Source organism: Ranitomeya imitator, chromosome 4 (assembly GCF_032444005.1).
Source record: "Ranitomeya imitator isolate aRanImi1 chromosome 4, aRanImi1.pri, whole genome shotgun sequence".
NCBI classification, from domain to species: Eukaryota; Metazoa; Chordata; class Amphibia; order Anura; family Dendrobatidae; genus Ranitomeya; species Ranitomeya imitator.
In genome coordinates, this window is record NC_091285.1 from 170608250 (window position 1) to 170631340 (window position 23091).

The window sequence follows — 23091 nt, forward strand, 5'->3', positions numbered from 1 at the left end:
TGGCTACAAGCCCATAATCCAGTATTGGATTGGAAATCCATGTCGGTGTCCAGCTGGGGTTGTCAGGGGGTACATGGTGATGTTCCATTTCTGTCAATTTCGTCATCCACCCCTTCTGAGGTTCCAGAGTTCTTGTCTGATTACCGGGATGTATTTGATGAGCCCAAGTCCGATGCCCTACCTCCGCATAGGGATTGTGATTGTGCTATCAATTTGATTCCTGGTAGTAAATTCCCAAAAGGTCGACTGTTTAATTTATCCGTGCCTGAGCACACCGCTATGCGCAGTTATATGAAGGAATCCCTGGAGAAGGGGCATATTCGCCCGTCATCGTCGCCATTAGGAGCAGGGTTCTTTTTTGTAGCCAAGAAGGATGGCTCGCTGAGACCTTGTATAGATTACCGCCTTCTTAATAAGATCACTGTTAAATTTCAGTACCCCTTGCCATTGTTATCTGATTTGTTTGCTCGGATTAAGGGGGCTAGTTGGTTCACCAAGATAGATCTTCGTGGTGCGTATAATCTGGTGCGAATCAGGCGAGGCGATGAATGGAAAACTGCATTTAATACGCCCGAGGGTCATTTTGAGTATCTAGTGATGCCATTCGGACTTGCCAATGCTCCATCAGTGTTTCAGTCCTTTATGCATGACATCTTCCGAGAGTACCTGGATAAATTCCTGATTGTGTACTTGGATGACATTTTGATCTTCTCGGATGATTGGGAGTCTCATGTGAAGCAGGTCAGAACGGTTTTTCAGGTCCTGCGTGCTAATTCTTTGTTTGTGAAGGGATCAAAGTGTCTCTTTGGTGTGCAGAAGGTTTCATTTTTGGGGTTCATCTTTTCCCCTTCTACTATCGAGATGGATCCTGTTAAGGTCCAAGCCATCCATGATTGGACTCAGCCGACATCCTGCAAAGTCTGCAAAAGTTCCTGGGCTTTGCTAATTTTTATCGTCGCTTCATCTGCAATTTTTCTAGTATTGCCAAACCATTGACCGATTTGACCAAGAAGGGTACTGATTTGGTCAATTGGTCTTCTGCTGCTGTGGAAGCTTTTCAAGAGTTGAAGCGTCATTTTTCTTCTGCCCCTGTGTTGTGTCAACCAGATGTTTCTCTTCCGTTCCAGGTCGAGGTTGATGCTTCTGAGATTGGAGCAGGGGCTGTTTTGTCGCAGAGAGGTTCTGATTGCTCAGTGATGAAACCATGCGCTTTTTTTTCCAGGAAGTTTTCGCCTGCTGAGCGAAATTATGATGTGGGCAACCGAGAGTTGCTGGCCATGAAGTGGGCATTCGAGGAGTGGCGTCATTGGCTTGAAGGAGCTAAGCATCGCGTGGTGGTATTGACTGATCATAAGAACTTGACTTATCTCGAGTCTGCTAAGCGTTTGAATCCTAGACAGGCTCGTTGGTCGCTGTTTTTTGCCCGTTTTGACTTTGTGATTTCGTACCTTCCGGGCTCTAAAAATGTGAAGGCGGATGCTCTGTCTAGGAGTTTTGTGCCCGACTCTCCGGGTTTATCTGAGCCGGCGGGTATCCTCAAGGAAGGAGTAATTGTGTCTGCCATCTCCCCTGATTTGCGGCGGGTGCTGCAAAAATTTCAGGCTAATAAACCTGATCGTTGTCCAGCGGAGAAACTGTTTGTCCCTGATAGGTGGACGAATAAAGTTATCTCTGAGGTTCATTGTTCGGTGTTGGCTGGTCATCCTGGAATCTTTGGTACCAGAGAGTTAGTGGCTAGATCCTTTTGGTGGCCATCTCTGTTGCGGGATGTGCGTACTTTTGTGCAGTCCTGTGGGATTTGTGCTCGGGCTAAGCCCTGCTGTTCTCGTGCCAGTGGGTTGCTTTTGCCCTTGCCGGTCCCGAAGAGGCCTTGGACACATATCTCTATGGATTTTATTTCAGATCTTCCCGTTTCTCAAAAGATGTCAGTCATTTGGGTGGTCTGTGATCGCTTTTCTAAGATGGTCCATCTGGTACCCTTGTCTAAATTGCCTTCCTCCTCTGATTTGGTGCCATTGTTCTTCCAACATGTGGTTCGTTTGCATGGCATTCCAGAGAATATCGTTTCTGACAGAGGTTCCCAGTTTGTTTCGAGGTTTTGGTGAGCCTTTTGTGGTAGGATGGGCATTGACTTGTCTTTTTCCTCGGCTTTCCATCCTCAGACTAATGGCCAGTCCGAACGAACCAATCAGACCTTAGAAACCTATCTGAGATGCTTTGTTTCTGCCGATCAGGATGACTGGGTGTCGTTTTTGCCTTTGGCTGAGTTCGCCCTTAATAATCGGGCCAGCTCGGCTACCTTGGTTTCGCCATTTTTCTGCAATTCTGGGTTCCATCCTCGTTTCTCTTCAGGACAGGTTGAGTCTTCGGACTGTCCTGGTGTGGATACTGTGGTGGACAGGTTGCAGCAGATTTGGACTCATGTAGTGGACAATTTGACCTTGTCTCAGGAGAAGGCTCAACGTTTCGCTAATTGTAGACGCCGTGTGGGTCCCCGACTTCGTGTTGGGGATCTGGTTTGGTTATCTTCTCGTCATATTCCTATGAAGGTTTCCTCTCCTAAGTTTAAACCTCGTTTCATTGGTCCGTATAGGATTTCTGAGGTTCTTAATCCTGTGTCTTTTCGTCTGACCCTCCCAGATTCTTTTTCCATACATAACGTATTCCATAGGTCATTGTTGCGGAGATACGTGGCACCTATGGTTCCATCTGTTGACCCTCCTGCCCCGGTTTTGGTGGAGGGGGAATTGGAGTATATTGTGGAGATGATTTTGGATTCTCGTGTTTCAAGACGGAAACTCCAGTATCTGGTTAAATGGAAGGGTTATGCTCAGGAAGATAATTCCTGGGTTTTTGCCTCTGATGTCCATGCTCCCGATCTTGTTCGTGCCTTTCATGTGGCTCATCCTGGTCGGCCTGGAGGCTCTGGTGAGGGTTCGGTGACCCCTCCTCAAGGGGGGGTACTGTTGTGAATTCTGTGGCAGAGCTCCCTCCTGTGGTCACAAGTGGTACTTCGGCTGATTCTCTCTGGGAGCTTCCGTTTGTGGAGGAAAGTGGTACTGCGGCTTCTGAGTTTCCTCCCTCAGGTGATCTGGTGAGGTCGTTAGGTGCTTCTCTACTTAACTCCACCTAATGCTTTGATCCATGCTTCCTGTCAATGTTCCAGTGTTGGACTTGTTTTTCCCTGGATCATTCCTGTGGCCTGCTGCTCTGCATAGCTAAGTTCTTCTTTGCTATTTGTTTGCTATTTTTTCTGTCCAGCTTGTCTAATTGTTTTGCTGGAAGCTCTGGGACGCGAAGGGTGTACCTCCGTGCCGTTAGTTCGGTACGGAGGGTCTTTTTGCCCCCTTTGCGTGGTTTTCTTTAGGGTTTTGTGTAGACTGCAAAGTTATCTTTCCTATCCTCGCTCTGTTAAGAAAGTCGGGCCTCACTTTGCTGAATCTATTTCATCCCTACGTTTGTCTTTTCATCTGAACTCAGTCATTATATGTGGGGGGCTGCCTTTTCCTTTGGGGTATTTCTCTGAGGCAAGGTAGGCTTATTTTCTATCTTCAGGCTAGTTAGTTTCTCAGGCTGTGCCGAGTTGCATAGGCAGAGTTAGGCGCAATCCACGGCTGCCTCTAGTGTTGTTTGGAGAGGATTAGGAATTGCGGTCTGCAGAGTTCCCACGTCTCAGAGCTCGTTCTATTATTTTGGGTTATTGTCAGATCACAGTATGTGCTCTGACCGCTATGTCCATTGTGATACTGAATTGCCTATCACAACAGCCAATATACAGTATGGAGCATCATGTGCGTTCATTATACAGTATGGAGCATCATGTGCGGTCATTATACAGTATGGAGCATCATGTGGGGCCAATATACAGTATGGAGCATAATGTGCGCTCATTATACAGTATGGAGCATCATGTGCGGCCATTATACAGTATGGAGCATCATGTGCGGTCATTATACAGTATGGAGTATCATGTGCGGCCAATATACAGTATGGAGCATCATGTGTGGCCAATATACAGTATGGAGCATCATGTGTGGCCATTATACAGTATGGAGCATCATGTGCGGTCATTATACAGTATGAAGCATCATGTGTGGTCAATATACAGTATGGAGCATCATGTGCGGTCATTATACAGTATGGAGCATCATGTGCAGCCAATATACAGTATGGAACATCATGTGCGGTCAATATACAGTATGGAGCATCATGTGTGGTCAATATACAGTATGGAGCATCATGTGCGGTCATTATACAGTATGGAGCATCATGTGGGGCCATTATACAGTATGGAGCACCATGTGCAGCCAATATACAGTATGGAGCATCATGTGCGGTCAATATACAGTATGGAGCATCATGTGCGGTCAATATGTGATAGAAATATGTATATCATGTAGATCTCACTTGCATGTATACGCCTTTAAATCATATATATATATGTATTCCTTTAAATCACATATACTTACACAAAAGCAAATATATATCTATCTACTCAGCTACTTTATAATCAATTGCTTAAAATGGCTGACATAAACTAATATAAGCCAGACAGACTGTTCGGTGTTTTCCACCCAAAAAGCAGAAGAACTCCAGATGTATTAAGTGCTGATGAGTTGTCTCAACTTTGTCCCAGATGCAGAGAACTTCATTTTAGTTGCATGATCAGCAGTCATATGTGCATTAATCACAAATATTCCATATATATCAGATAACCAATAACTGAATTGTATGTTAATTAACTAACCGCCCCAACCACACCTTTCTATATGCTATTATAAAAACTATGTATCAGGAAATAAATCTCCAGTCTTTGATTGAATGTCAAGCTGTCACCACGTGTCAGACTCATTCTTTAAGGGCTCAGAAATAATTGGGAGCGGCCGCAGCACACACGGGTAGATTTATCCAACCCAAATTTCCATATCAAGTCTTTTTCGATTCTACACAGTTAAGCGACAGTACGTGACATTAACAGACAAAGAACATTGACATCCAGGAGACTGGAGATTTATTTCCTGATACATAGTTTTTATAATAGCATATAGAAAGGTGTGGTTGGGGCGGTTAGTTAATTAACATACAATTCAGTTATTGGTTATCTGATATATATGGAATATTTGTGATTAATGCACTTATGACTGCTGATCATGCAACTAAAATGAAGTTCTCTGCATCTGGGACAAAGTTGAGACAACTCATCAGCACTTAATACATCTGGAGTTCTTCTGCTTTTTGGGTGGAAAACACCGAACAGTCTGTCTGGCTTATATTAGTTTATGTCAGCCATTTTAAGCAATTAATTATAAAGTAGCTGAGTAGATAGATATATATTTGCTTTTGTGTAAGTATATGTGATTTAAAGGAATATATATATATATATATATATGATTTAAAGGCGTATACATGCAAGTGAGATCTACATGATATACATATTTCTATCACAAGCCCCCCTTAGATATCACTTGCCCTAAGCCTAGCCTCCTGTCCCAAAGCAACTCTTTTGTGCTGCCGGCGATCCGACGCAAACCTAGTGTCTACGCCCTACACCGTACAGTCTTTCGCAATGAGCGATCAGGAGATCTGTCCCTAAACAGGGGTAGAAACATGCATGGTCTCATATTGGCGACTCTGTGAGATCAGTTCCACATATTCATCGTCATCAGGATTGGAGGAGCCATCAGGTGGGTGAATCTGAATTCGGATAGGTTCGTCCAGGAGGAGATGCGACATCAGGTTTGTTGTTTCTTTGACTGTCTTTTCCATCATCAGGATCATTCTGGCTTAGGCGTATCTTCTGGTACGGGAGCCTTCTTGCAGTGCGATGCGTGGATCCAAGTGGGCCTTCCCTCTAGTTTCACAGAGGTTGGTGTTGTCAGCAGCACTTGGAAGGGACCGTCAAATCTGGGGTTGAGCGATCTCCTCACAAACTTCTTCACCAACACCCAGTCTCCTGGTTTCAGGGAGTGTGAACCGGGTACCGATCCTGGATCTGGTAATGAAGAGAAAACTCGAGAATGGATGTTAGCAAGTTTCTTGGTGAGTTCAATTATATAAGCAGACAAAGTATCATATTGCATTGTCAACTGCTGGGGGAAGAATACCCCTAACCGAGGGCTGGACCCAAACAGAATCTCATGAGGTGACAACTTTTCTGGGCCCCGGGGAGTGTGCCTGACACTAAATAGTGCGATGGGGAGTGTTTCATGCCATGGTTTGCGTGTCTCTTGGGCAACTTTTAACATCCTGTTTTTGAGTGTCCCATTCAGTCTTTCTACTTTCCCGCTACTCTGGGGGTGGTAGGGAGTGTGTAGGCCTAAGTCTGACCCTACTGCTGACCAGATCTCCCTTGTGAGGTTTGCTGTGAATGCGGGCCCCTGATCACTCTCTATCACTTCTGGGACCCCGTATCTGCACACGATCTCAGAGTAGCTTCTTTGCAGTAGTCTTTGCTGACTGATTCCTCACTGGGAAAGCTTCTGGCCATCCTGAAAATACGTCCACGACCACAAGGGCATATTCGAATCCCCCACTTGGCGGCATCTGGATGTGGTCTATCTGGATCCTCTGGAAGGGGAACAGCGGTCTGGCGAGATGATGTGTGGGAACTTTCTCCATTCTTCCAGGGTTGCATTTGCCGCAGGTCAGACAGCTGCTAGTGAACTTGGCTGTTAGGGTGGAGATCCCTGGAGCGAACCAGTAAGCACCAATCAGATCATTCATCTGTGTCTTTGATCTGTGCGTGGGCCCATGTGCCCACTGGACCACCATAGGGTACATGCTTCGGGGTAAACAGGGTTTGTAGTCCATTGAGTATACCCTTCCTTCTTGATGTGTTGCACCCTTCCGCATCCAATTCTCCTTCTCCTCCTTTGGGGCTTGTTCTTGCAACTTCTTGAATAGATCCCAAGACGTCATCTCATCTGGTGTCTTGTCCTCAGTTGCCACGTAGTAGCCGTCCGGCTCTACGACCTCTCCCATTTCTCCATACTGTCTTCCTTTGGCGGCTTCTTTGGCTGCCATATCTGCCAAGTTGTTGCCCCGTGCCTCTACTGTGTTCAGTTTTCCATGTGCTTTGACCTTCAGTACTGCCACCATTTTTGGGAGTTGGAGTGCGCTCAGTAGATCTTTAATAGCTCCATGATGCTTTACGGTTGTTCCATTTGCTGTGATGAAGTCTCTTGCAGTCCAGATGGGTCCGAAGTCGTGTGCTATGCCATGCGAATACCTTGAATCGGTGTAAATGTTCGCAGTTTTGCCTTCTGCAATCTGGCAAGCCTTCGTCAGCGCTATCAGTTCTGCTTCTTGGGCTGACAGGCTAGGTGGCAGACTCCTGGACCACAGGATTTCTTGATTGCTGGTCACTGCACATCCCGTGTGAAATCTTCCTTCATCATCTGCAAATCTGGAGCCATCTACATAGAGGATCAACTCTGGGTTGGCCAGTGGCTCTTCTGCCACATTGGGTAGTCCTGCTGTTTCCTGTTGCATGATGCTGACGCAATCATGATCATCTGGTCGGAGCAAATCCAGATCCTTGTGGAAGGTATCATGCAGATTTTGATCTGGAGGGTCCATATCTGTATCCCCCCTTGGGAGTGGGAGTAGAGTGGCTGGATTGAGGACTGTACATCTGGAGATGGTGACGTTGTCAGGCAGTAGTAGTGAGCACTGTAGACGAAGATGTCTTGCGGTGGAGAGATGTTTTGGCTGGGTTTGATTGAGAATTGCTGAGATGTCATGTGGAGCCAGGATTTCCAGTGGATGTCCAAGAATGATGTCAGCTGTTTTGTCCAGGAGGGCGTGTGCTGCAAATACTGCTCTCATGCAGGAGGGGGCTCCCCTTGCGACTGGATCCAGGCGAGCTGAAAAATAGCCTAGAGGTCTCTGTCTTCCCCCGTCAGTCTGTGTCAGGACTCCAGTAGCATGGCCTTCTTTCTCCATCAGGTAGAGACGGAATGGCTTCTCATAGTCAGGTAGGCCTAGCGCTGGCGCTGAGACTACTGAGTCTTTTAGCTTCTTGAACGAACTGAAGGCCACATCTGTTAGCAGGAACGGGGTTACGTTAACGCAGTCATACAGAGGTTGCATTAGGACTGAGGCATCAGGGATCCAGGTTCTGCAATACGATACTAGACCAAGAAAAGCTTGTAGTGCCTTTGGAGATGTTGGGGGAGCCATCCTCTCCACTGTGGTCTTCCGGTCATCTGTCAGGTGTTTAGTCTGGTGAGCAATGCAGTGCCCAAGGAATGTAACTCGCTTCAGACACCACTGGACTTTGTTCTTTGAGACCTTGCAGTGTTGTTTCGCCAGGTAGAGTAGGAGAGACACGGAATGTGCTTTACACGTGTCAAAGTCAACTGCACAAAGGAGTAGATCGTCCACGTATTGTAGCAGGGTCACTTCTGCATGTTCTGTGATCCAGTTGGCGAGAACTGTGGACATTGCTTTGGTAAATTGCGAGGGGCTGTTTTGGGCCCCCTGGGGCATCACCGCCCATGTGTACTGTGCCCCCTGATGCGTGAAGGCAAACAGGAACTGGTCATCTGTATGGAGGGGAACACTGAAGAAAGCATTTGCCAGGTCGATCACCGTGAACACTGTTGCTGTGGAAGGCACATTTGAGAGCAGGGTATGTGGATTTGGCACAATTGGAGTTTCAAATACTGTAGCGTCATTCACCGCTCTTAGGTCATGTACCATTCTGAACTTGGCTGGCTCTCCTTTTACAGTCTTTTTCTTGACAGGGAAAAGCGGGGTATTGCAAGGAGAGGTGCAGGGGACATCGACCCCTATTTCCAGGAACACCTTCAATTGGTCTGAGACGGCTTGACTCTGTGCAATGGACAAGGGATACTGGGCCTTACGAGAATATGGAGTACCTGGCTTGAGCGATACCCGCACCGGGGCAACCTGAAGTTTTCCCACATCTTGGGGTCCCTTAGACCATAGACTTTCTGGTACTACGTCCAGTACCTCCTTGGGTAGGCCTTCATGGGTTGTTTGAGGTTCCTGTAAGGCTGCCAGCATGACTGACTCTTCCTGGGTCAGAGGTGAAGAAAGGGTCACGGTCCCATCTTCCTGGAACACTATGGTTGCTTTTAGTTTCTGTAGAAGGTCTGCCCCCAGTAGGTTGAGTGGGCAGGTTCTTGACACCACAAACTGGGATAGGATAGAGTGTCCTGGCTGAGTGCACATGCTCAGAGGCTTTGTAAGTTGAGAATTTCTGACTTGACCGTCGATGCCTACGCAAGACACAGAGGACACAGAGGATTCTGATAGGCAGGTAGGGTCAGGGAGTTCCACATGTCTCATCACACTTCTGGCTGCACCAGTGTCCACAAGAAAAGACCTGACAACACCATCCACTTTCAGGGTAATTTGAGGGGTTGGTCCTGCTGAAGGGGTTTTGCATGTCAGGAGCGTGGTGTCTTGCGGACCTGGCTTGCCCCTGTCCTATGGATGGGGCGCTTCACTGTCCACCTTGTCTGCTCCTCGGCTTGCTCCTCTGGGCAGGGTCTTGGGTTGTGGTGGAGCTCTGCACCGGCTCTGATAATGACCCAATTTGCCGCAGTTGAAACATCTGACGTTCCTTCTGTCTCGGTATTGCGGTGGCTCTTCAGAGTCTATGGCCGCCATAAGGGGTGTTGTCTTCCGCACTCCTGGTTGGGACTCAATCCCTTTGGCTACGGTGAGCAGGGTGTCCATTGCTATTGACCTGTACTCGGGTCTAGCCACTATCAGTGGCTTCTTGATTGGTTCTCTGAGTCCATGCACAAAGGCCTGTGCCAACATCTGCCTGTGTATCTGATCATGAATGGTGAAGCCCAGGTCCAGGAAAACCTGCATTACTCTGCCATGAAACTTCTCCACAGTCTCTGTCTTCTCCTGACTCATGTCATGTAAGCTGAGGGCCTGTCCGGCCAGCCTGCCTTTGGCCCACTCTCTGAGTTGTTCAATCAGCTTCAGCCCTGACTCCCAGGCATGTACGTCTAAGTCTGCTGAAAGCTTGAAGTGTTCTTTCATGATTGGCCAGAAGGCATCACCTGCCTTTATCTCCATCACTGCCCACAGATCATTCCAGGTGTGCGCTGGTTCTGCTGCATTCTTCTGTAGAATGGCATGGGGTGCATCTCTGGATCTGGAAGATTGTTGAGGATACTGGTCACCTGACTTGGGGTGAAGTGCACATAGTGTAATGGTGGTGCTTCTATCTGCCCCTGTCTCCTAGGTGCCCGTGGGTTTTTCTTTCTAGTACTGGGTAGCATGTATGAAGTCCCCTCTTCATCCTCATCAGAGGAATAGTTGTGATAGAGTGCACTGGGGTCATGCAGTGGCTGATAAGCGGTCTTGGATATTGTCTTTTTGTGAGAGGATGTGTCTCCACCCTGCTGAGGCTGTGGAGGATTATAGTTCCATTGTGGTGTGAATGTTGGCTGCTCTGACCGGGGATACTGATCACCATCTGATGGTGATGCCTGTCCCCCCCCTGTCCCCGCACCTGAGCTGCCTGCTGCCGGGTTTGCCTGGGGGAAGCCTGCTGTGGCTTGGGGGGTGCCTTCTACTGGGGGATCTCCACCCTCCTCCCCCGATACCATGACTGTCAGAGGCTTGGCTGTATTGGGAACATAGAATGTGCCTTGTGCTGTGAGCACTGGATACAGAGACACCACACTGCCTGGAATCGGCACCTGCCCGACAGGCAGCAGATCAGGAGAAGGAGAGTGTGGCACAGAGTAAGGAAAAGATGGGTGAGTTAGAGGAAGGGGAGAGTGCCTCAGAGAGAGAGAGAGAGGAGGAGATGAAAAGTGTGAAGGAGGTGGGTGTGGTGTAGGAGGAGGAGGTGAAGAAGAAGAAGAAGGAGGTGGGTGTGGTGTAGGAGGAGGAGATGAAGAAGAAGAAGAAGGAGGTGGGTGTGGTGTAGGAGGAGGAGATGAAGAAGAAGAAGGAGGTGGGTGTGGTGTAGGAGGAGGAGGTGCGGAATAAGATGGAGGAGAAAGACAAGAAGAGAATTCCTTCTTCTTTGATGCAGCCCGTGTCGGCATTGTCAGAGTAACAGTGCCATCTCCCTGTACCAAGTTTGTGCGGGGTGCACCACATGCTGAGCAAGTCTCCCTGTACAATGGATTCTGCTGGGTGCAGACTGCACACACCCAATATTTTTCATTCCCATATGGGGGAGGTGCTGATGGTTTAACACCTTTCCCTACTTTGTACACATAAAAATCACTTCCTGACTCCTTCGCATATCTTTCAGTGCTCCCTAGACGTTGTAAGTCTGTAGCCACCTTATACCAACCCAAATTTCCATATCAAATATACAGTATGGAGCATCATGTGCGGTCAATATACAGTATGGAGCATCATGTGCGGTCAATATACAGTATGGAGCATCATGTGCGGCCAATATACAGTATGGAGCATCATGTGCGGTCAATATACAGTATGGAGCATCATGTGCGGTCATTATACAGTATGGAGCATCATATGCGGTCATTATACAGTATGGAGCATCATGTGTGGCCATTATACAGTATGGAGCATCATGAGGGGCCATTATACAGTATGGGGCACTGTGTGGCCATTATACAGTATTGAGCATCATATGGGGCCATTATACAGTATTGAGCATCATATGGGGCCATTATACAGTATTGAGCATCATATGGGGCCATTATACAGTATGGAGCACTGTGTGGCCATTTTTTTGTTTATAATTATTCTTTATGAAACAGTGTGATCAGCAGTGCTAAATGGGTGTGGTTGGGACGTGGATATGGGTGTGACTAGTTATGAATGGGTGTGGCCAGAGGTGTGGCCTTAAAATGTGCATGACAGCGTGGCAAAGACCACTTCTGATCAGACAGCTGTGATAGGGGGTATAAAGTTTACCTCTGTTCACTGGTGTAAGCGGATGGGACTACAGCTCCCATCATCCGACACCTGCTGTCGCTAATAACAGCGAGAGCAGGAGCAGCTGATGGGTGTATTCATTAGCCAGCTCCTGCTCTATAATTACATATTTTGAAAAAAATGGCATGTGTTCCCCTGTATTTTTGATAACCAGCCAGGCAAAGCTCACAGCTTGGGGCTGCAACCCTCAGCTGTCTGCTTCAACAAGGCTGGTTATCAAGAATAGAGGGGTCTCCACTCTGCATTTTTTAATTATTTAATTAATTTAGTTAAAAAAATGGCATGGGGTTCATGTCACCTTTGCATTGTCAGGTGACATCAAACCCACGGCTTAGTAATGGAGAGATGTCTATAAGACACCTCTTCATTACTAATCGTATACTTGTATTGTAAACAAAGACACAGCCAGAATAAAGCCCTCGTTCTCCTGTAATAAACCAAAAATAAAAAACAACAATATCATCACCTATCCGTCGTTCTGTCCCACACCATAATCCATGTCTGGGGGAAAAAAAGTTTTCAACCTGGACGGTGCCGAGATGTGACTGTCCAGGCTGAGAACCACTGGTTAGGGTTGAGCAACTTTTACTTTTATAGAATCGGGTCGGGTTTCACGAAACCCGACTTTCTCAAAAGTCGGGTCGAGTGAAATCGGCCGATCCTATAGAAAAGTCGGGGTCGGGGTCGGCCGAAACACGAAACCCAATGCAGTGCATTGGGTTTCTAATGGTTCCCAGGGTCTGAAGGAGAGGAAACTCTCCTTCAGGCCCTGGGATCCATATTTAAGTGTAAAATAAAGAATTAAAATAAAAAATATTGCTATACTCACCCTCTGACGCACCCTGGTACTAACCGGCAGCCTTCCTTCCTTAGAATCAGCGCGTGAAAGACCTTAGATGACGTCGCGGCTTGTGATTGGTCGCGCAACCGCCCATGTGACCGCTCACGCGACCAATCACAAGCCGTGACGTCACCGAAGGTTCTTCAAGTGCTGATTCTTAGGAAGGAAGGCTGCCGGAAAGAAACAGGGCGCGTCCGAGGGTGAGTATATACCTAATATATTAATATTAATATTCCTAATAGGAACATACTCACCCTCGGACGCGCCCTGCTTCTTTCCGGCTGTGCTTTCCGGCTGGCCGGCGCTGACACAGGATGCAGGAGGAGTGCAGAGAAGCAGAGCGCCGGGGACAGACAGCAGAAGGTAAGTATGTAGTGTTTTTTTTTTTTTAACGTTTACGCTGGAAACCAGGGTAAACATCGGGTTACTAAGCGCGGCCCTGCGCTTAGTAACCCGATGTTTACCCTGGTTACCAGTGAAGACATCGCTGAATCGGCGTCACACACGCCGATCCAGCGTTGTCAGCGGGAGATCCAGCGACGAAATAAAGTGCTGGACTTTCCTCAGCGACCAACGATCTCCCAGCAGGGGCCTGATCGTTGGTCGCTGTCACACATAACGATTTCCTTAACGATATCGTTGCTACGTCACAAAAAGCAACGATATCGTTAACGATATCGTTATGTGTGACGGTACCTTTAGTCTCTTAGTGTACACCATCCGAACCAGGAGATTTATCTATTTTAATCTTATTTAGCCGGTTTCGCAACTCTTCTTGGTTTAGATTAGTGACCCTTAATATACGGTGTTCTTTGACTCTCAGCATTTCACCTAGCAATTTATTTTCCACCCACCGTGAATACCGTGGAGACGAAGGTGTTTAATATATTAGCTTTTTCCTCGTCATCTACAAACATTCTTTCCTGACCATGAAAAATAAAAGTCTTTGGGTGTATGAAAATCATGTACAACACATGGATGGCTTCAGTGTACATTGTCTGTGCTGTCCGTGTTTAACCCCGTTCTGACATCCGACATACTATCCCGTCCATGTGGGCTGGGCTTGTATGGCCATGGATGGGATAGTACGTCAAAGCCGAACGGCCACGCACACGGGTGGTGTGCGGCCGATCGGGGCCGGGTGTCAGCTGATTCTCATAGCTGACACCCAGCACTAATTGCCAGAAGTGGTCACGGACCGCTCCCGGCACTTTAACCCCAAACAAGATCGCAGCATTCCGGTGGCATAGAGAAACATGCGATGTGATCGCGTTTTTCTGAGGTTCTCCCTGCCTGCAGACCCCCAGATCCAAGATGGCCACGGGGTCTTTCCGGGTCCTGCAGGGAGGTGGCTTGTCAGTGCCTGCTGAGAGTAGGACCAGAGAATCCTCCTTCACTGCCTGTCAGATTGCTGATCTGACACAGTGCTGTGCAAAGTGTCAGATCAGCGATCTGACTCTATATAGTGATGTTCCATCCTGGGACAATGTAAAAAAAGTAAAAAAAAAAAAAGTATTATACTGTCTAAAAATATTTTTTAAAAATTCCTGAATAAAGAAAAAATATATAAATATTGTTCCATACATTTCTTTATGTAAATAAAAAAACAATAAAAGTACATATATTTAGTGTCGCTGCATCCGCAACGACCCGACCTATAAAACTGTCCCACTAGTTAACCCCTTCAGTGTACACTGTACAAAAATAGATAAAAAACAAGGCAAAAAACAATGCTTTATCATCATACTGCCGAACAAAAAGTGGAAAAACACACGATCAAAAAGACAGATATAAATAAGCATGGTACCGCTTAAAATGTCATCTTGGCCTACAAAAACAAGCCGCCATACAGCGTTACAGCGAAAAAATAAAAAAGTTATAGCTCTCGGAATAAAGCGATGCAAAAACAATTATTTTTATATAAAATAGTTTTTATTGTATAAAAGTGCCAAAACATAAAAAAATATAAATGAGGTATCACTGTCATCATACTGACCCGAAGAATATAACTGCCTTATTAATTTTACCACATGCGGAATGGGATAAGCTCCCCACCCAATAAGAAATTCATGAATTGCTGGGTTTTTTTCATTCTGCCTCCCAAAAATCATAATAAAGAGTGATCAAAAAATGTCATGTGCCCGAAAATGGTACTAATAAAAACGTCAACTCGTCCCACAAAAAACAAAACCTCACATGACTCTGTGGGCCAAAATATGGAAAAATTATAGCTCTCAAAATGTGGTGATGCAAAACCTTTTTTGCAATAAAAGGCATCTTTTAGTGCGTGAAAGCTACCAAACATAAAAACCTGATATATAAACCCGCTATAAATAGTAAATTAAACCCCCCTTTATCAACCCCTTAGTCAGGGAAAAATAAAATAAAAAATGTATTTATCTCGATTTTCCCATTAGGGTTAGGGTTAAGGTTAAGGTTAAGGCTAAAGTTATTGTTATGGTTCGGGCTAAAGTTAGGGTTAGGGATGGGGCTAAAGTTAGTGTTAGGGTTGGGGATAAAGTTAGGATTAGGGTTGGGATTACATTTACGGTTGGAATTAGGGTTAGGGTTGGGATTAGGGTTAAGGGTGTGGTTATGGTTAGGGTTGGGATTCGGGTTAGGGGTGTGTTGGGCTTAGGATTGTGGTTAGGGTTGTGATTAGGGTTAGGGGTGTGTTCTGGTTAGGGGTGTGGTTAGGGTTATGGTAAGGGTTGGGATTAGGGCTAGGAGTGTGTTGGGGTTAGGGTTGGAGTTAGAATTGGGGGTTTCCACTTTTAAGGCACATTAGGGGCTCTCCAAACGCGACATGGCATGTGATCTCAATTCCAGCCAATTCTGTGTTGAAAAAGTCAAATGGTGCTCCTTCCCTTCTGAGCTCTGCTGTACGCCCATACAGTGGTTTACCCCCACATTTGGGGTATCACCATACTCAGGACAAATTGGACAACAACTTTTGCTGTCCAATTTCTCCTGTTACCCTTTTCAAAATAAAAATTTTGGGGCTAAAAAATTATTTTTGTGGGAAAAATGATTTTTTATTTTCACGGCTCTGCATTATTAGCTTTAGTGAAACACTTGGGGGTTTAACACAACACACTGGGGGTTCTCACAACACATCTTGATAAGTTCCTTGGGGGGCCTAGTTTCCAAAATGATGTAAAAAAAATTTTGGTTCCGAAATTGTGCTGATGTAAAGTAGACATATGGAAAATGTTACTTATTAAGTATTTTGTGTGACATATCTCTGTGGTTTAAGGGCATGAAAATTCAAAGTTGGAAAATTGCAAAATTTTCAACATTTTTGCCAAATTTCTGTTTTTTTCACAAGTAAGTGCAAGTTATATCAAAGAAATTTGACCACTATCATGAAGTACTGTATGTCACGAGAAAACAATGATAGAATCACCTGGATCCGTTGAAGCATTCCAGAGTTATAACCTCATAAAAGGACAGTGGTCAGAATTGTAAAAATTGGCCCGGTCATTAACATTGCAAAGCATAGTAGGTTTGTCATTTATTGTGTTATGTATCCATCCTTGAAAAACCCTGAAGACACACAGATGGTGAATGGACACACGGACACTGATGACACACTGATACAAAACACTGATGCCACCTGTACCATTTTTTCTCATGTACAAACATGGATGTGTTAAATGAGGTCTTATACTGTATACAGAAACAATTTAGGCCAAAGAATCTTGATTGTGGAATTTGGGTTACAAAATTTTATAGAAAAAATTCCGTGACCACCATCACTGCTAATGACATGCACTATAAATCCCAGCATTGTTTACACTATTTAGTGAATCTAGGGACATGCAAGACATAGATGGGTGAATAAACAGCCATTTACATGTAATGTAATGTTTTTCATTTGTCTAATTAGCTAATGGTTTACAAAAACTGTGTTATTTGAGAATCCAAATTTCAAATTTTGCTGCTAGTTTTTGGTACTTGCTATTAGCCTCCTCTAGGTTTGTCATGACACCCACTCATCCATTGCTAAAATGGTCTCCACATCCAGATAAAAGTTCACATTACTCCTTGTTTTGCAATGTGCATACAATGCTGGTAAATGTTGTGATGAAACATGAGCCAGATCAGATAATTGGGATCCTGCTATCTTTTAGCAATAGGATAAGTAAATTGCTTGATTTTCCTGGAACTGTCCTCATAAACAGCACAGATAGCTAACAGCTGAACCAGGGAAAAACTGCTAAGCTCTGCATGTCAATACACCTTATGTAAATGCTGGTGCAATAACGGAATGCAGCGTTTATTGTGTATTACATCCTCGTCGTCCCTGATTTGGACGAAAAAAGATAACATGAACCAAGAATGGAAGATATGCCTGCTGGAGACATCCAAGGACCATAAGGAAACAGGAAATGGACTTCGGTAAAAATTTCAGTGAAGATGAATTTACAGATCCCATAATTTGAGCCTTCACTTCCTTCCTTTTTGAAAACAACATGTCGTGTTACTAGCATGGGAGCCATGATGCCTGGACACTCAAGTGACAAGAAATTGCATTTGTTGAACCATTAAAGATACACTGGTCAAGCCATATTTGTAGCAGGAAAATCAGACTATAACTGTCAGTAAAAATTTCTGCTACTGAATTTTTCATATAATTTTTTAATTCATTTATTTTATTATTTCTTTGTATTATTTGACTGAAAAGTCCCTTTTTATGTACTGTAGACAGCTGCTATGCTGACTTATGTGTTTGCATGGATACAGACTGCAAACAAATTGTGTGTGTTTTGTGATTCTCTAATCATGTGTCAATCTCATCTGTCCCCTCTTCTGTAGGCTTAGACAAGGGGTCAGGTGTTATGGATTGTAGGATTAAGGTACCGTCACACTAAGCGACGCTGCAGCGATACCGACAACGATCCGGATCGCTGCAGCGTCACTGTTTGGTCGCTGGAGAGCTGTCACACAGACAGCTCTCCAGCGACCAACGATCCCGAGGTCCCCGGTAACCAGGGTAAACATCGGGTTACTAAGCGCAGGGCCGCGCTTAGTAACCCGATGTTTACCCTGGTTACCATCGTTAAAGTAAAAAAAACAACCGCTTTTCCGGCCGCTGTGCTCACAGCCAGACCAGAGAAGCAGAGCGCCGAGGACAGACAGCGGTAGGTAAGTATGTAGCGGTTGTTTTTTTACTTTAACGATGGTAACCAGGGTAAACATCGGGTTACTAAGTGCGGCCCTGCGCTTAGTTACCTGATGTTTACCCTGGTTACCAGCGAAGACATCGCTGAATCGGTGTCACACACGCCGATTCAGCGATGTCTGCGGGGAGTCCAGCGACGAAATAAAGTTCTGGACTTTCTTCCCCGACCAGCAACAGCAGAGCAGGGGCCTGATCGCTGCTGCCTGTCACACTGGACGATATCGCTAGCGAGGACGCTGCAACGTCACGGATCGCTAGCAATATCGTCTAGTGTGACGGTACCTTTAGGCTACATGCAGAGATGTATGGAGTCTAGAAAAAAACTAATTAGAAGAGCAGTAACTTGATTTGCCAAGGAGCAAAATTTTGTATTTTAGGCTACTTTCACACTAGCGTCGTACGACGCACGTCGCAGTGCGTCGTTTTGCAGAAAAAACGCATCCTGCAAAGTTGTTTGCAGGATGTGTTTTTTCTCCATAGGCTTGTATTAGCGACACATTGCCACATGTCGCAACCGTCGTGCGACGGTTGCGTCGTGTTGTGGCGGACCGTCGGCACCAAAAAACGTTGCTTGTAACGTTTTTTGGTGCGTTGTGTCTGCCATTTCCGACCTCGCATGCGCGGCCGGAACTCCGCTCCCTCCTCCCCGCAACTCACAATGGGGCAGCGGATGCTTTGTAATAATGCATCCGCTGCCCCCGTTGTGCTGGTTGTCACAGGATGCATCGGTACGTCGGCCCGACGCACTGCGACGGGCCGACGCCGACGCTAGTGTGAAAGTAGCCTTAGACGCAATAAGAAGAAAAATAGTAAAGATGGACATATCCTTTAATGGGATATCTTATCTCATAGTGATGGCGTACTACTTGAATACGCCATCAGTTCATGATTGTCAACAGCGTCAGCTGTAGGAGGTTTGAGCTCGGAAATTGTAAGGACAACTGGCCGGTGGGAGTCACAACGGTACTGGTCTTACCTACGTGAGAGAGCTAATCTTTCTGGTAACTAAGAGATTTGATTAACTCATGTTTGTTTATTACAGGGCGGGTTCTAACCTCGATCCTAGGCCATTCTTTTGTTCACTGAGGAGCACTACGAGCAGACAGACGGACTGATGGGAGACATCTGGGTTTCAAAATAAACATAGTATTAATTAGGTGGTTTGGGTTTAGAGGTTTCGAATGGAGTTGGGTAATTCACGAGTTTCAATGAGCGGTTTGCCACCATAGAGCACCAGATATTTTAGTCTTAAGGCCCCTTCACATTAAGCGACGCTGCAGCGATACCGACAACGATCCGGATCGCTGCAGCGTCGCTGTTTGGTCGCTGGAGAGCTGTCACACAGACCGCTCTCCAGCGACCAACGATGCCGGTAACCAGGGTAAACATCGGGTAACTAAGCGCAGGGCCGCGCTTAGTAACCCGATGTTTACCCTGGTTACCATGCTAAAAGTAAAAAAAAACAAACACTACATACTTACCTACAGCCGTCTGTCCTCCGGCGCTGCGCTCTGCTTCTCTGCTCTCCTCCTGTACTGTCTGTGAGCCGGAAAGCAGAGCGGTGACGTCACCGCTCTGCTTTCCAGCTCACAGCCAGAGCAGGAGGAGAGCAGAGCACAGCGCTGGAGGACAGACAGCGGTAGGTAAGTATGTAGTGTTTTTTTTTTTTTACTTTTAGCATGGTAACCAGGGTAAACATCGGGTTACTAAGCGCGGCCCTGCGCTTAGTTACCCGATGTTTACCCTGGTTACCAGTGAAGACATCGCTGGATCGGTGTCACACACGCTGATCCAGCGATGTCAGCAGGAGTCCAGCGACGAAATAAAGTTCTGGACTTTATTCAGCGACCAACGATCTCCCAGCAGGGGCCTGATCGTTGGTCGCTGTCACACATAACGATTTCATTAACGATATCGTTGCTACGTCACAAATAGCAACGATATCGTTAACGATATCGTTATGTGTGAAGGTACCTGTTGTGAGTTCTGTTTTTGGGCTCCCTCTGGTGGTTACTGATGGTACTGGGTGACTTGTCTTTCCTGGGTTTCTGGGTTCCACCTGTTCCATCAGCATATGGGAGTTTCCTATTTAACCTGGCTTTGCTGGCATTTCCTCGCCGGTTATCAATGTATCCAGTGTGTCTTGTTACCTCTGCTCCCTGCTCCTAGAACCTTCTAGACAAGCTAAGTTTGGATTTTCCTGTTTTGTGTTTTGCTTAATTTGGTTTTTAGTCCAGCCTGCAGATATGTGATTCTCTGCTGCTGGTTGCTCTAGTGGGCTGAAATTGCTTTTCATGTACCATGAGTTGGCACATGAGTTCAAGTAATTTCAGGATGGTTTTTTGAAGGGTTTTTCGCTGACCGCGCAGTTCACTTTTGTATCCTCTGCTATCTAGCTTTAACGGGCCTCATTTTGCTGAAACTGTTTTCATACTACGTATGTGCTTTCCTCTCATTTCACCGTCATTATATGTGGGGGGCTGCTATTTGCTGTGGGGTATTTCTCTGGAGGCAAGAGAGGTCTGTGTTTCTTCTGATAGGGGAAGTTAGATCTTCGGCTGGAGCGAGACGTCTAGGATCATCGTAGGCACGTTCCCCGGCTACTTTTATTTGTGTGTTAGGTTCAGGGTCGCGGTCAGCTCAGGTTCCATCGCCCTAGAGCTTGTTTGTATCTGTGCTTGTCCTTTTTGTGATACCCTGCCATTGGGATCATGACAGTATAACCGGCCCACAAAGTGTTAATTGTATTGGCTGAAATAGGAGGATAAGTAGTCTGAGGAAGTTTTTTTTTTTTTTTTTTTTTCCCCTCAGAGTTTGCTGCCTAGCCTTATTGCAGCCTGGCTACTTCCTCCTCCTCTTAATCTTTGAATGGCTCTGATCTCAGCTGTTTATCATGGACGTCCAGAGTTTGGCTTCCAGCCTGAATAATCTTGCCACTAAGGTTCAAAATATACAGGATTTTGTTGTACATGCTCCTATGTCTGAACCTAGAATTCCTGTCCCAGAGTTTTTTTCTGGAGATAGATCTCGTTTTCTGAATTTTAGGAACAATTGCAAGTTGTTTCTTTCTTTGAAATCTCGCTCCTCTGGAGACCCTGCTCAGCAAGTCAAGATAATTATATCTTTCCTGCGGGGTGACCCTCAGGATTGGGCATTTGCATTGGCACCAGGGGACCCTGCGTTGCTTAATGCAGATGCGTTTTTTCTGGCATTGGGTTTGCTCTATGAGGAACCTAACCAAGAGATTCAGGCTGAAAAAGCTTTGTTGGCCCTCTCTCAGGGGCAAGATGAAGCAGAAATTTATTGTCAAAAATTTCGGAAGTGGTCGGTACTTACTCAGTGGAATGAGTGCGCTCTGGCTGCAAAGTTTAGAGATGGCCTTTCTGAGGCCATTAAAGATGTTATGGTGGGGTTCCCTGCGCCTGCTGGTCTGAATGAGTCTATGACTATGGCTGTTCAGATTGATCGGCGTTTACGGGAGCGCAAACCTGTGCATCATTTGGCGGTGTCGTCTGAACCGTCACCTGAGATAATGCAATGTGATAGAATTCAGTCCAGAAGTGAACGGCAAAAGTATAGGCGGAAAAAAGGGTTGTGCTTTTATTGTGGTGATTCAGCTCATGTTATATCAGCATGCTCTAAACGCACAAAAAAGGTTGATAAGTCTGTTGCCATTAGTACTTTACAGTCTAAGTTCATTCTGTCTGTGACTCTGATTTGTTCATTATCATCCATTTCCGTCGATGCCTATGTGGATTCAGGCGCTGCCCTGAGTCTTATGGATTGGTCATTTGCCAATCGCTGTGGGTTTAGTCTGGAGCCTCTGGAAGTCCCTATTCCTTTGAAGGGAATTGACTCTACACCTTTGGCTATGAATAAACCTCAGTACTGGACACAAGTGACCATGCATATGACTCCCGTTCATCAGGAGGTGATTCGCTTCCTGGTACTGTATAATTTGCATGATGTTCTAGTACTTGGTCTGCCATGGTTACAAACTCATAATCCAGTCCTTGACTGGAAATCAGTGTCTGTGTTAAGCTGGGGTTGTCAGGGGGTTCATGATGATGCACCTCCGATTTCTATCGCTTCATCTACTCCTTCTGAGATTCCTGTGTTTTTGTCTGACTATCGGGATGTTTTTGAGGAGCCTAAGCTCAGTTCGCTTCCTCCTCACAGGGATTGCGATTGTGCTATAAATTTAATTCCGGGCAGTAAATTTCCTAAAGGTTGTTTGTTCAATCTGTCAGTGCCAGAGCATACTGCTATGCGGGATTATGTTAAGGAGTCCTTGGAAAAGGGACATATCCGTCCATCTTTGTCCCCTTTGGGAGCAGGTTTTTTTTTCGTGGCCAAGAAAGATGGTTCCTTGAGGCCTTGTATAGATTATCGTATTTTGAATAAGATTACCGTAAAATATCAGTATCCTTTGCCATTGTTGACTGATTTGTTTGCTCGCATTAAGGGGGCTAAATGGTTCACTAAGATTGATCTTCGGGGTGCGTATAATCTTATACGAATAAAGCAAGGTGATGAGTGGAAAACCGCATTTAATACGCCTGAGGGCCATTTTGAGTATTTGGTAATGCCTTTTGGACTTTCTAATGCTCCTTCAGTCTTCCAGTCCTTTATGCACGATATTTTCCGTGAATATCTGGATAAATTTATGATTGTGTATTTGGATGATATTTTGGTTTTTTCTGATGACTGGGAGTCTCATGTTCAACAGGTCAGGAAGGTGTTTCAGGTCCTGCGGGCCAATTCCTTGTTTGTAAAAGGCTCAAAGTGTCTCTTTGGAGTCCAGAAGATTTCTTTCTTGGGGTATATTTTTTCCCCTTCTACTATTGAGATGGATCCCGTCAAGGTTCAGGCTATTTGTGACTGGACGCAGCCTACATCTCTTAAGAGTCTACAGAAGTTCTTGGGCTTTGCTAATTTCTATCGTCGTTTTATAACTAATTTTTCTAGTGTTGTTAAGCCTTTGACGGATTTGACTAAGAAGGGTGCTGATGTTGCTAATTGGTCTCCTGCGGCTGTGGAGGCCTTTCAGGAACTTAAGCGCCGGTTTTCTTCTGCTCCTGTGTTGCGTCAGCCAGATGTTTCGCTCCCTTTTCAGGTTGAGGTTGATGCTTCCGAGATTGGAGCGGGGGCG